At 43.9% G+C, this 12,260-nt stretch overlaps 1 pseudogene; it reads right to left on the bottom strand.

Annotated features, from left to right (window-relative positions):
• Positions 1–10,446: 10,446 nt before the first annotated feature.
• Positions 10,447–11,380, bottom strand: LOC107969403 (proline-rich protein 13-like; annotated as a pseudogene).
• Between the last annotated feature and the right edge of the window lie 880 nt (positions 11,381–12,260).

The raw sequence follows: 12,260 nt of genomic DNA, 5'->3' as shown, positions 1-12,260 counted from the left end.
TGCTGCTCCTTGTGGAGCAAGGCTAATTCATAGGCAGTGCATCCAGAGTCCGCCCCAGTTGATTTTGTGTGTAACCTTCTAGCAACTTTTTGAAAATTAATTTGTTCTTAAATATGCACATCATTTTTATTTATGTTTTTGAGACAGGGTCTCACTCTGTCACTCAAGCTGGAGTGCAGCAGCATGATCACGGCTCTCTATGGCCTCGACCTGCAGTCCTGAAGTGATCCTCTCATCTTAGCCTCTCAAGTAGCTGGGACTACAGGTGCACACCACCATGCCCAGCTAATGTTTTTTGTAATTTTTTTTATAGAGACAGGGTTTCGTCATGTTGCCTGGGCTGATCTCGATCTCCTGGGCTCAAGCAATCCTCCACTTTGGCTTCCCAAAGTGCTGGGATTACAGGCATGAGCTACTACTGCACCTGGCCCACACATCATCTTTTAAAAATTAAGTAATATTGCAACGTTTCTAATTGTCCCTACTTCTTTGCTCCTCAAAGGTTTTACCTACTGAGCTGTGGGCTTTTTAAATTTATCTCCATATTTATAAATAAATTATGAAAATATAAACATTTTATTTTTTGAGACAGGGTCTCACTGTCACCCAGGTGCTGGAGTGCAGCAGCATGATCATAGCTCACTACAGCCTCCAACTCCTGGGCTCAAGTGATCCTCCCACCTCAGCCTCCTGAATTGCTAGGACTACAGGTGTGTGCCACCACGCCTGGCTAATTTTTTGTAGAGACGGGGTCTTGCTCTGTTGCCCAAGCGAGTCTCAAACTCCTGGCCTCAAAGTGATCCTCTTGCCTCAGCCTCCCAAAGTGCCTGGATTACAGGCATGAGCCACTGCCTGGCTATACTGTTACATTTTGAGCCATCAACTTCAGACATTGTTTCCCATAATGGTTGAGATGCCGCTATCTTACACTGCCTCTGCTCCTCCCACACATCCTCCCAAGTGCTTTTGTAAATTTTGCTTACATCATCAGTGTTCATAGCATGAGTGTGCCAGGTGTCTTTCATTTGCCCCTCCCAAGTCTCTGCTCTCCTCATCCTGCTTTCAGCCCAAGGAAGCTGTATAGACATCAACAGACTTCCCATGTCTCTGGGTTCTGCTGGGTTTGGCCAATAGCGATCCATAGCAGGAGATGGCTGGAGGGAGGAGAATGAAGGCAGAGTGTTTATTCCCTTGGCCCTCTCTCTGCAAGTTCACCTCAGGCCAACTGTTCCTCAGCCAGAAGTCACTGTGCCTCAAGGAACACTCCAGGCAGCCAACTCCACCTGACTTCTTTTATTTTTCCTAACCTGTCCTTCACCCTGCCCTTTTGGGCCCAGGGGTGGTGGTATTTCTGTTACTGGCTCTGGGCTACTGCTTCCTCTCAAGAGTGCTATCTGGCTTGCTGGGACACTGCCTGGGAGAATACTATTGCTCACTGCACAGGTTAATGCACTGTGATTGCGTCCCTTTTAATATACAGGTGGTGTCTTCCTGGAGTGACCAGTTTACCTTCTCCTCATACACCTCTCCTGCCTAGTTGTTGCCTAGACCTGGTGCACACTGCAGTCCTTGGGACTTTCTGTTGCCACCCTCCTGTATTGGACGTCTTGTTTCTGGATTTCCTACCCTCTTCCTTCTTGGTTTATCCCTCATTTTTTTCTGTAGCACAGCAGTTTTCTAATTCAATACTTTTAGGAGGTTGAGTATGGATAATTTTGGAAAGTGTCCCCAGGATGATTCCAATTTATTTAAGCCTGTTTTCCAGAGAGCTGCGAGTCTCCTAAGGCCTTTCTCATTTCTAACAAATCTCCCTCTCTAGAACACTGGTTCCCAGTCGTTGTTTTCATACTAGCAACATTTTAAAAGCAGGATAGGGGTGGCTAGTATGCAATTGCCAACTTTTGATTTTTCCAAGCAGGAGTATATCAAAAAGCTACAATTTATTACCAGTATTTCGTAAAAGACAGTTTGACACCAGAAGAGTGAAAAAGAACATGGGAATAGTGGACAAAAATAGCCATCAGTTTGAATAAGCGTATGAAAAGTGTTAATTTTATGAAAAATTCACTATTTTGTTCATATTTTTCTTATTTTGGAGGCTAATTGTTAAAAGCTTTTATCAGTTATCCATGGGCTGGAGTTGGTAGCCACTGTTTGATACCACACAAATGTTTCTTTGCCCTAAAATATCAACATCTGTCTGTGTAAAGGTCAGGGCTGCCTTTTTAGTAAGAGCTACCCTTTGTTAAACACATTGTACCTGCACTGTTCATGGGTGTTTCACACACACGAACCTACCTGGTCTGCATAAACCTGAAATACAGTCAAGCAAACAGGATCCACTGGAGGCGGTGACTCAAGCCTATAATCCCAGCACTTTGGGAGGCCGAGGTGGGAGGATCACTTGAGGCCGGGAGTTCAAGACCAGCCTGGCCAACATGGTGAAACCCTGTCTCTACTAAAAATACAAAAATTAGTCAGGCATAGTGGTACACACCTGTAATCCCAGCTACTCCAGAGGCTGAGGCATGAGAATCGTTTGAAACCAGGAGGCAGAGGTTGCAGTGAGCTGAAATCGTACCACTGCACTCCAGCCTAGGTGACAGAGCAAGACTGTCTCAAAAGAAAAGAAAAAGAAAAACAGGATCCCAGCCTGGGCAACATAGGGAGACCTCGCCTCCACCAAAAATTAAAAAATTTAGCTAGGCATATGGTGATGTGCACCTGTGGTCCCAGCTACTCTGGAGGCTGAGGTGGGAGGATTGCTTGAACCTAGGAGGTCAAAGGCTACAGTGAGCTGTGAGCAAGCCACTGCACTCTAGCTTGGACAACAGAGCAAGACCCTGTCTTAAAAAAAAGAAAAAAAGAATAATGGAGTTTAAATATGTAAATGACAAGTCTAAGATTTCAAGGTCATACTTTCATGCTGTCTAAGGAGCCATCACAGCTACATATATATATTGTGTATATATATATATATAGTGTGTATATATATATATAGTGTGTATATATATATATAGTGTATATATATATAGTGTATATATATATATAGTGTGTGTGTATATATATATAGTGTGTGTGTATATATATATATTTTTTTTGGAAGATGGAGTTTCGCCCTTGTTGCCCAGGCTGCAGTACAATGGTGCAATCTCTGCTCACCACAACCTCCTCCTCCCAGGTTCAAGCGATTCTGCCTCAGCCTCCCAAGTAGCTGGGATTACAGGTGCGTGCTACCACACCCGGCTAATTTTGTACTTTAGTAGAGACGGGGTTTCACCACGTTGGTCAGGCTGGTCTCAAACTCCCAACCTCCAGTGATCTGCCTGCCTTGGCCTCCCAAAGTGCTGGGATCACAGGCATAAGCACTGGGCCCGGCTGCCACAGCTACTAATATCTTAATTGTTAGTAATACCTTATTGGGAATAATTAGGCAGAAATGGAGAGGGTGAGTTTAGATTAATAAGTATGTGTGAACTTGTTTTAAAGTTTCTGGAGGCTGAGGTGAGAGGATCGCTTAAGTCCAGGAGGCGGAAGTTGCAGTGAGCCAAGATCACACCACTGTACTCCAGCCAGGACAACAGAGCAAGACCCTGTTTCAAATAAATAATAAAGTTAATTTTGCTAACCTTGTATCTTGACTTTTTAATTTACCTACTTTTCAACAACTTATTTTTGCTTTATGAATTTTAACTGCATTTCCCGTCTCATGTTATGAGTTAGACTCATTTTCTCAGGTAATTACTTGAGGCTAAAACTTGGGTTTCATCACTTTTTTTTTTTTTTCCATTACTAGGCTGCCTTCTTAGGAAACATAGGTGACTCAGCACTTCCTTAAAGTGACCATTCAGAACTGACATGTTGACAGAATGGCTGGATTAAAAAGAAACTCCAACCGCTGATCTTTTCATTTGTTATTATTTTTTAGAGACAGAGTCTCACTCTGTTGCCCAGGCTGTAGTGCAGTGGCGTGATCATAGCTCACTGCAGGCTCAAACTCCTGGGCTGAAGTGATCCTCTTGTCTCAGCCTCCCGAGTAGCTGGGACTACAGGCATGAACCACTGCGCCTGGCCCTGAGACTGATCTTAAGTCTAGTTCAGTCGTAATCAAAGAGGAAATGGAAGTTTTCTTATGGTTTCCTCCACAGGGAGCTACTTGCTTGTTCTAACCTCAAAGCTAAATTTATTGACATGGCGACAGCTCCTTAATAAAGAAGCAAAGACTATGGGTTCTTTGGTTTGAATGTCCGCTCCAAAACTCATGTTGAAATTTAATCCCCAATGTGGCAGTAGTGAGAGGTAGGGCCTTTAAAAGGTAATTGGGTCATGAGGGCCCTGCCCTCATGAATGGATTAATTCACTCATGGATTAATGGATTAGTGGGTTAATAGATTTAACGGGTTATCATAGGAGTGGAACTGGAAGCTTTTATAAGAGGAGGAAAAGGTGCCGGGCACGGTGGCTCATGCCTGTAATCTCAGCACTTTGGGAGGCCGAGGCAGGCGGATTGTCTGAGCTCAGGAGTTCAAGACCAGCCTGGGCAGCACGGTGAAACCCCGTCTCTACTAAAATACAAAAAAAAAATTAGGTGTGGTGGCATGCACCTGTACTCCCAGCTACTCGGGAGGCTGAGGCAGGAGAATTGCTTGAACCCGGGAGGCAGAGGTTGCAGTGAACCTAGATTGCACCACTGCACTCCAGCCTAGGTGACAGAGTGAGACACCGTCTCAAAAAAAGAAAAAAGAGGAAAAGGCTGGGCACCGTGGTTCATGCCTATAATTAAAGCCCTTTGGGAGGCCAAGGAAGGAGGATTGCTTGAGGCCAGGAGTTTGAAACCAGCCTGGGCAACATAGTGAGACCCTCATCTCTACAAAACATAAAAATGAAACAATTAGCCTGGCATAATGGTGCATGCCTGTGGTCCCAGCTACTTGGAAGGCTGAGGCAAGGGGATCACTGGAACCTGGGAATTTGAGGCTGCAGTGAGCTATGATTACGCCACTGCACTTCAGCCTGGGCAATAGAAGGAAACCCTGTCTCAGAATAATAAAATAAATAAAAATTAAAAGACCCTGTCTCAGCAGGGCGCAGTGGGTCATGCCTGTAATCCTAGCACTTTGGGAGGCTGAGGCGGACGGATCACAAGGTCAGGAAATCGAGACCATCCTGGCCAACACAGTGAAACCCCATCTCTACTAAAAATACAAAAAAATTAGCTGGGTAGGGTGGCATGTGCCTATAGTCCCAGCTACTCAGGAGGCTGAGGCAGAAGAATTGCTTGAACTGGGGAGCTGGAGGTTGCAGTGAGCCGAGATTACGTGACTGCATTCCAGCCTGGCGACAGAGTAAGACTCCTTCTCATAAAAAAAAAAAAAAAAAAAAAAAAAAAAAAAAAAAACAGTGTCTCTACAAAAAATTAAGAATAAATTATCTACAGGCACGGTGGCTCACGCCTGTAATCCCAGCACTTTGGGAGGCCAAGGCAGGCGGATCACCTGAGGTCGGGAGTTCAAGACCAGCCTGACCAACATGGAAAAACCTGTCTCTGCTAAAAATACAAAACTAGCCGGGCATGGTGATGCATGCCTATAATCCCACCTGCTAGAGAGGCTGAGGCAGGAGAACTGCTTGAACCAGGGAGGCGGAGGTTGCAGTGAGCCGAGATCATGCCATTGCACTCCAGTCTGGGCAATAAGAGCGAAACTCCGTCTCAATAAATAAATAAATAAATAAATAAATAAATAATCTAGGTGTAGTGGGACCCTCCTGTAAACCCAGCTACTCAGGAGACTGAAGTGGGAGGATCGCTTGAGCCTAGAAGTTTGAGGCTACCGTGACCTGTGATCGTGGCACTCTAGTCCAGCCTGGGTGACAAAATAGGAAAAAATTCGAGCTAGCACACTTGGCCATGTGATGTCCTGCACCGCCTTGGGACTCTGCAGAGTGCTTACCAGCAAGAGGGCTCTCACCAGATGCAGCCCCTCTACCTGGGACTTCTTAGCCTCCGTAATTCTAAGAAATAAATTTGATTTATAAACTACCCAGTTTCAGATACTCAGTTCTAATAACAGAAAACAGAAGACAATGGGCAAACTTGTTCTTATGAACTGACAGCATGGAAGGTTTGAAGAAAAAGAGCAGAAGGCATTTGGGCAGAGAGTTGAATATCGGTAAGTTTAAATTGAGGATGTAAAGAAATTTCAGATTTTTCAAGTGAAGGGAGAGGGTGAAATTGAGAAAGTAACAACTATAGATGAACTGTGAAGGGCCGGCATGTGGTAGACAATTCACAAAATATACCAAATGCTCAAACGTTGAGCTGGTCTGGACCTTAGGGTACGTTCAGACCAATCCTCTCATTTTTACTAAGGGCTAAAAAGGTTAAAAGCGGTAGCCCAGATGCTGTAACAGGGCATGAGCCAAGTTTCCTGCAAGGGTGCTGTGTACAGTGGGGCTAAGCGTGCGCTGCCCAATTTCAGAAGGCACCATACACATTGACAGCAATGTCAAAGATTCCCCTAGGTCTATACTTTACACAAGGGTCTTATTCCTGACTTGATAATTCAGCAGGTGTAGTTCCGGAATTCCTTGGTACATTGGTTTTCTATAGCTGCATAACAAATTGCCACAAATGTAGGGGCTTAAAGCAACCCAAATCTATTACCTCCCAGTTTTAGGGGTCAGATGTCCTGGTATGGTCTAGTTGGATTCTCTGCTCAGGGTTTCACCAGGCTAAAATCAGGATGCAGGCCAGGTCCGCAGTTCTCATCTGGGCTCAGGGGTCCTCCAAGCTCACTGGTTGTCAGCAGAATTCATTTCCTTGTAGTCCTGTTTTCCTCCTAGTCAGCCAGGCCCTGCTCTTAGCTCCCAGAAGCTGCTCGCAGTTCCTTAGCACGTGTCCCCCAAGGTCAGCTCCCCACATCGATGTTCCCTTTCTTCCAACTCATCTGGAGCATGTTTTTCTGCCTTCTAATCTTCTGGGATCAGCTAGAAAATTCTCTGCTTTTAAAGGGCAGAGTGATTAAATCAGGCATGACTGGATAACCTCCCAAGGTCAACTAATTTGGGACCTTAATTATACGGTATCTGCAAAATCGCTTCACAGCAGCAACCAGGTGAGTATTTTCCTTCTGCTTCTGCTGCTTCCTCTTCTTTTTCCTCTTCCTCCTCCTTCTTCTTCTTCTTCATTTTTTGTTTGTTTGTTTGTTTGAGACGGAGTCTGTCCAGCCTATCGCCCAGGCTTGAGTGCAGTGGCACAATCTCAGTTCACTGCAACTTCCGCCTCCCAGGTTCAAGTGATTCTCCTGCCTCAGCCTCCCAAGTAGCTGGGACTACAGGCACGTGCCACCATGCCTGACTAACTTTTGTATTTTTATTTTTTATTTTATTTAATTATGTATTTGAGACAGAGTCTTGCTCTGTCACTGAGGCTGGAGTACAGTTGCAAGATCTCAGCTCACTGCAACCGCTGCCTCCCGGTTCAAGAGATTCTCTTGCCTAAGCCTCCCGAGTAGCTGGGACTACAGGCGTGCCCCCACAAGCCCTGCTAATTTTTGTATTTTTTGCAAAGACGGGGTTTCACCATGTTTGCCAGGCTGGTCTCGAACTCCCGAACTCAGGTGATCCACCTGCTTCAGCCTTCCAAAGCGCTGGGATTACAGGCATAAGCCACTGCGCCCAGCCTAGATGAGTATTTGATTGGTGTTTGGGAGAAAGTGCCTGTACTTCAAGGTCCAGGAATCTAGGGGCCTATCTTAGAAGTCTGCCCACCAAACTTGGCCCCTTTGCTGACAAACTGTTCCAGTCCTTCAATTACTTGGGAACCCGATGAGGATTGGAATCTCATAGTTCCCATCTATTAATGCCCCTAGGCTTTATTGATTTTAAACTCTGGAGATTTTATTTTCTTGTCATTTAGAGAGCCACACAGCATAGTCTTTTCTGACCCTAAATTGGATGACTAGAAATCATTTCAGATGGAGGGGGCATGAGGAAGACAGTTAAATAAATAGTGTATTTCACATAGGAGAGGAAAGAAGACAGGTGCATAAATATGAAGACACAGGTTTCATCAGAAAAATGCAAATTAGAACCCTAATGAGAAACCACCAGAATGGTTAAGATTAAATATCAAAGGTTGGGAGGATGAAGAGCAGAGGCAGTTCTCGTGTACTGCTGGTGGGAGTGCAAATTGGTACAACTGCTTTGTCAGCATTATCTGGTAAAGTTAAACATGCACAGCTGGGCGCAGTGGCTTATGCCTGTAATTCCAGCACTTTGGGAGGCTCAGTGGGTGAATCAATTGAGGTCAGGAGTTCGAGACCAGCCTGGCCCACATGTTGAAACCCCATCTCTACTGAAAATACAAAAAATACAAAAATTAGCCAGATGTGGTGGCAGGTGCCTGTAATCCCAGCTACTCAGGAGGTTGAGGCAGGAGAATCGCTTGAACCAGGGAGGCAGAGGTTGCAGTGAGCTGAGACAGTGCCATTGCACTCCAGCCTGGATGACAGAGTGAGACTCCGTCTCAAAAACAAAAACAAAAACACACTGTGATCCAGCCATTCCTTCCTAGAGTGTGGATCCCAGTGAAAATAGTGTACCTGTATACCTGGAGACAGGTGGAAGAATATTCTTGGAAGCACTGTTTGTGTTAGCCCCCAAAAAACAACATCCCCAAAAAAGTCCTTCTAAAGTAGGAAGGATTAAATAAACTGGTGTAATAAATCTCTGTTATGATGTTTTAAGTGAGTTTCAAAAAATACCATTGTGTAAACTGTAGACTCATGTCATTTTAGGTTAATCAAATAATGGAGGTAAGCTTGCTTAGCTAACCTCATCCAGAGATCCAAGAGCCAATCAGCAATCACTTTATGACCAAATTTACAAAATATAGCCAGGAATGGTGGTATGTGCCTGGAGTCCTAGCTACTCAGAAGGCTGAGGTGGGAGATCACTTGAGCCCAGGAGTTCAAGGCTACAGTGAGCCATGATTGTGCCACTGCACTCCAGCCTGAGTGACAGAGCAAGACTCTGGCTTAGAAAAAATATATATACACATATATATATATGTATGTATGTATGTATGTATAAAATATGCATATACTGGAATACTATGCAGCAGTGAAAAATGAAAGAACTCAAAACTAATGTTTGTTGCTTAGGTATGAATGGTGGTTACTTCTGTGGGATAGTAATTGGAAAGAAGAACAAGCGAGCTTTCTAGGGTGCTAAAAATGTTCTCTATCTTGATGTCAGTGGTGGTTACACAAATAAATACATACAAATGTTAGATATACCCTTAATATTCATCAGCTTACCAAAGCAAGTGAATAAAACATAAATTAATTTAAAAACTGAATTATTAGATGCATGCATGCATCCACATGGGTGAATCTCAAAAAGAATTTTGAGAGGAAAAAAGGAAGTCATAGAATAATACATACTGAATGATTCTGTTTTTATATAGTTCAAAAACAGACAAAGCTAAATAATACATTATTTAGAGATACACAGAAAGGTAGCAAAGTAATTTCTAAAAATCTAGAGAGTTATTAGAGAAGTCAAGATGGTGGTTATCTCTGGGGAGAGAGAGAAGATCCCAGGATCAGCACAGAGGGGGCTTCTAGGATATTGTTCCTATTTTATTTCTTAGTTGGGTAATTGTTTTTAGCCTCAGAATGTTAGAGGGTATTGTCCTTTAAACTGTGTGTCTGACATGCACACCCACGTTTATAGCAGCACAATTCACAATTGCAAAGATATGGAACCAACTTACGTGCCCATCAACCAATGAGTACATAAAGAAAACTTGGTATATATACACCATGGAATACTACTCAGCCATAAAAAGGAATGAAATAATGTCTTTTGCAGCAACGTGGATGGAGGTGGAGGCTGTTTTTCTAAGTGAAGTAACTCAGGAATGGAAAAACAAATATTGTACGTTCTCACTTTTAAGTGGGAGCTAAGCTAGGAGGATGTAAAGGCATAAGAATGATATAATGGACTTTGGGGACTTGGTGGGGAAGGTTAGGAGGGGGTGAGGAATAAAAAACTATATATTGGGCACAGTGTACATTCGGGTGATGGGTGCACTAAAATCCCAGAAATCACCACTAAAGAACTTATCCATGTATCCCTAAACCATCTGAACCCCCAAAACTACTGAAATTTTTTTAAAAAATTTAAATTGTGCATCTGTTATATATGTCTTTTCATTTATGGTATGTTTCGCAATTAAAAAAAGAAACAACAGCAGCATAATCAGCTCTCTAAAACTTAACTTACCAACACATCTTTCCTAAATTTTAATTTTATTCCGCAAGTAATACATTAATATATTCATACTGTAGAATATTTATTGTAACTTGTCTTCAACATTTAGTTCATCATCTTCAAAAATTGGCTCCTCTGCTAAACTCATTAGCTATGTGATCTATCCAAGCAGCAAGAAGATGGCCATGCCATGGCAATCCTCTTCCCATTTTCTCTCGACACTCAGGGCTCAACAGCAGGGTGAGGCTTGGGGGGTGGTGGTGGGGGGAGCGCAAAGGCTACTTTCCCCCAGTACAACATGGCATCCGATGCTTGATGGGAGAGCAGAACTGGTGAGACTTGAGGGAAGGGTCCAGGGCCTGTATTCAGTCAGGGTCACTGCTGGAAGAGGAGGAGGAAGAGGAGGAGGAGGAATGCTTGCCATGCTTGTGGTGCTTGTGCATCTTTTTATGAGCTTTCTTCATTTTCTTCTACATCTTCTTGTCCACTATCACTCCTGGTCCAACCAAGCCAGGGGCCAAGGGATTCACAGGAGGCATTCCAGGGGCAGGCGGTGGGTATGGAAGAGGGTAGGGACCCAAAGGTTGGACACCCTGGCTGTGGCACAGGATGAGGGGGTCCACCTGGGGGGAAAGCTGCATTGCCCTGGGGAGCTCCTGAGGGAGGAGGAAAGGGGCCTGGGAGAAAGGGTAGATTGACAGGTGGTGGGTGGGCAGGATTGGAACCTCCAGGGTACCCGATGTTGGGGGGATATGGATTTGGCCCTGGCTGCCTGGCATTGGGATTCCACATGTTTAGGTGTGTCCTTCAACCCCATCACCTTTCCACCACCGCCTGGGCTTGATGTGTTCTCTGTAGAAGATTTTTTAAAATACAGATAGTATAAAAATCCTTCCTGACCCCTCATTTGGATATTTTTTAATGGTGCCTTTTTTAAAATTGTTGACGTTCAAGATAGACTTTAAACAATCTGAAGGAAAATAAATCAATATCAATGACAGTCATGCACACTCAAGCAATCTGTTTCAAAGCCTAATCATTTGTCATCTATTCTCAGTGTTTCTATTATAATTTTTATTATAATAATACTACAGGCTGAATCCCCAGCACCTATAGCAGTGCCTGGTTCAGAATCGATACTTAAATATTTATGGAATGAACACTAAATGTTCTCTCAAAAAATGATAATTCAGAAATATCTGTATATTGCAAAAAGTAAAAGGTCTTCCTTTCCCTCCCCTGCTCCATTCTGATGATTATGTGAAAGGAAAAGCCTCTATCCTTGGTGAATCTCTCATTTAGCTTTTCTTTTTTAAGAAGTTGTGTATTCTGGTGGTCTTTAACAGAAGAGGGCTATGTGTTATTGGGGGTTCATTGCCACCTGTAGGAGGCAAAATAACCTGTGATGAGCTGGCCCCATTGAAGTACCACACCTCTAGGAAGCCTTCCCTTCCTCCCCTTCTCTTGCCCTTGTTTCTGCAAGCTCTGTACAACACTTCTTATCCGGGTGACCTTGCCCTACAGGTAGCTGGCTACCTGCTGTGTCTTTCACAGGATGGTGAGCTCCTTGTAGACAGTGCTGTCTTTATCTTGCCACCTCCCACGGTGCCTTGGAGGGTACAGTTGCTAAACGTTTTGGAACTAAACAGAAAAAAACACAGTACAATGAGAAATTACCATAATGCTAAATCAACAAATTACTCGAATCTCTTCCCCTGACACTTCAGTAGCTCTTGAAAGGGCAATTTCAGTGATCTTTTCAAACAGCTAAGTCACCTGGTGACCTAGAAGGGGGCTTGGAAGTTTGAGTCATTGCCGTTCAATACTCTTTCCTCTAGACATCCCGACCCCCATCCTCTGCAAAACCATGGGCAGTGCAGAGTAGGTCACAAGTATTGTGTTTTTATTTGTTTGTTTGTTTTTAGAGACGGGATCTTGCTGTATTGCCCAGGCTGGTCTTGAACTCCTGGGCTCAAGTGATC

The sequence above is a fragment of the Pan troglodytes genome, chromosome 17 (assembly GCF_028858775.2).
Source record: "Pan troglodytes isolate AG18354 chromosome 17, NHGRI_mPanTro3-v2.0_pri, whole genome shotgun sequence".
NCBI classification, from domain to species: Eukaryota; Metazoa; Chordata; class Mammalia; order Primates; family Hominidae; genus Pan; species Pan troglodytes.
This window is presented reverse-complemented; position numbering and strand designations above follow the sequence as displayed.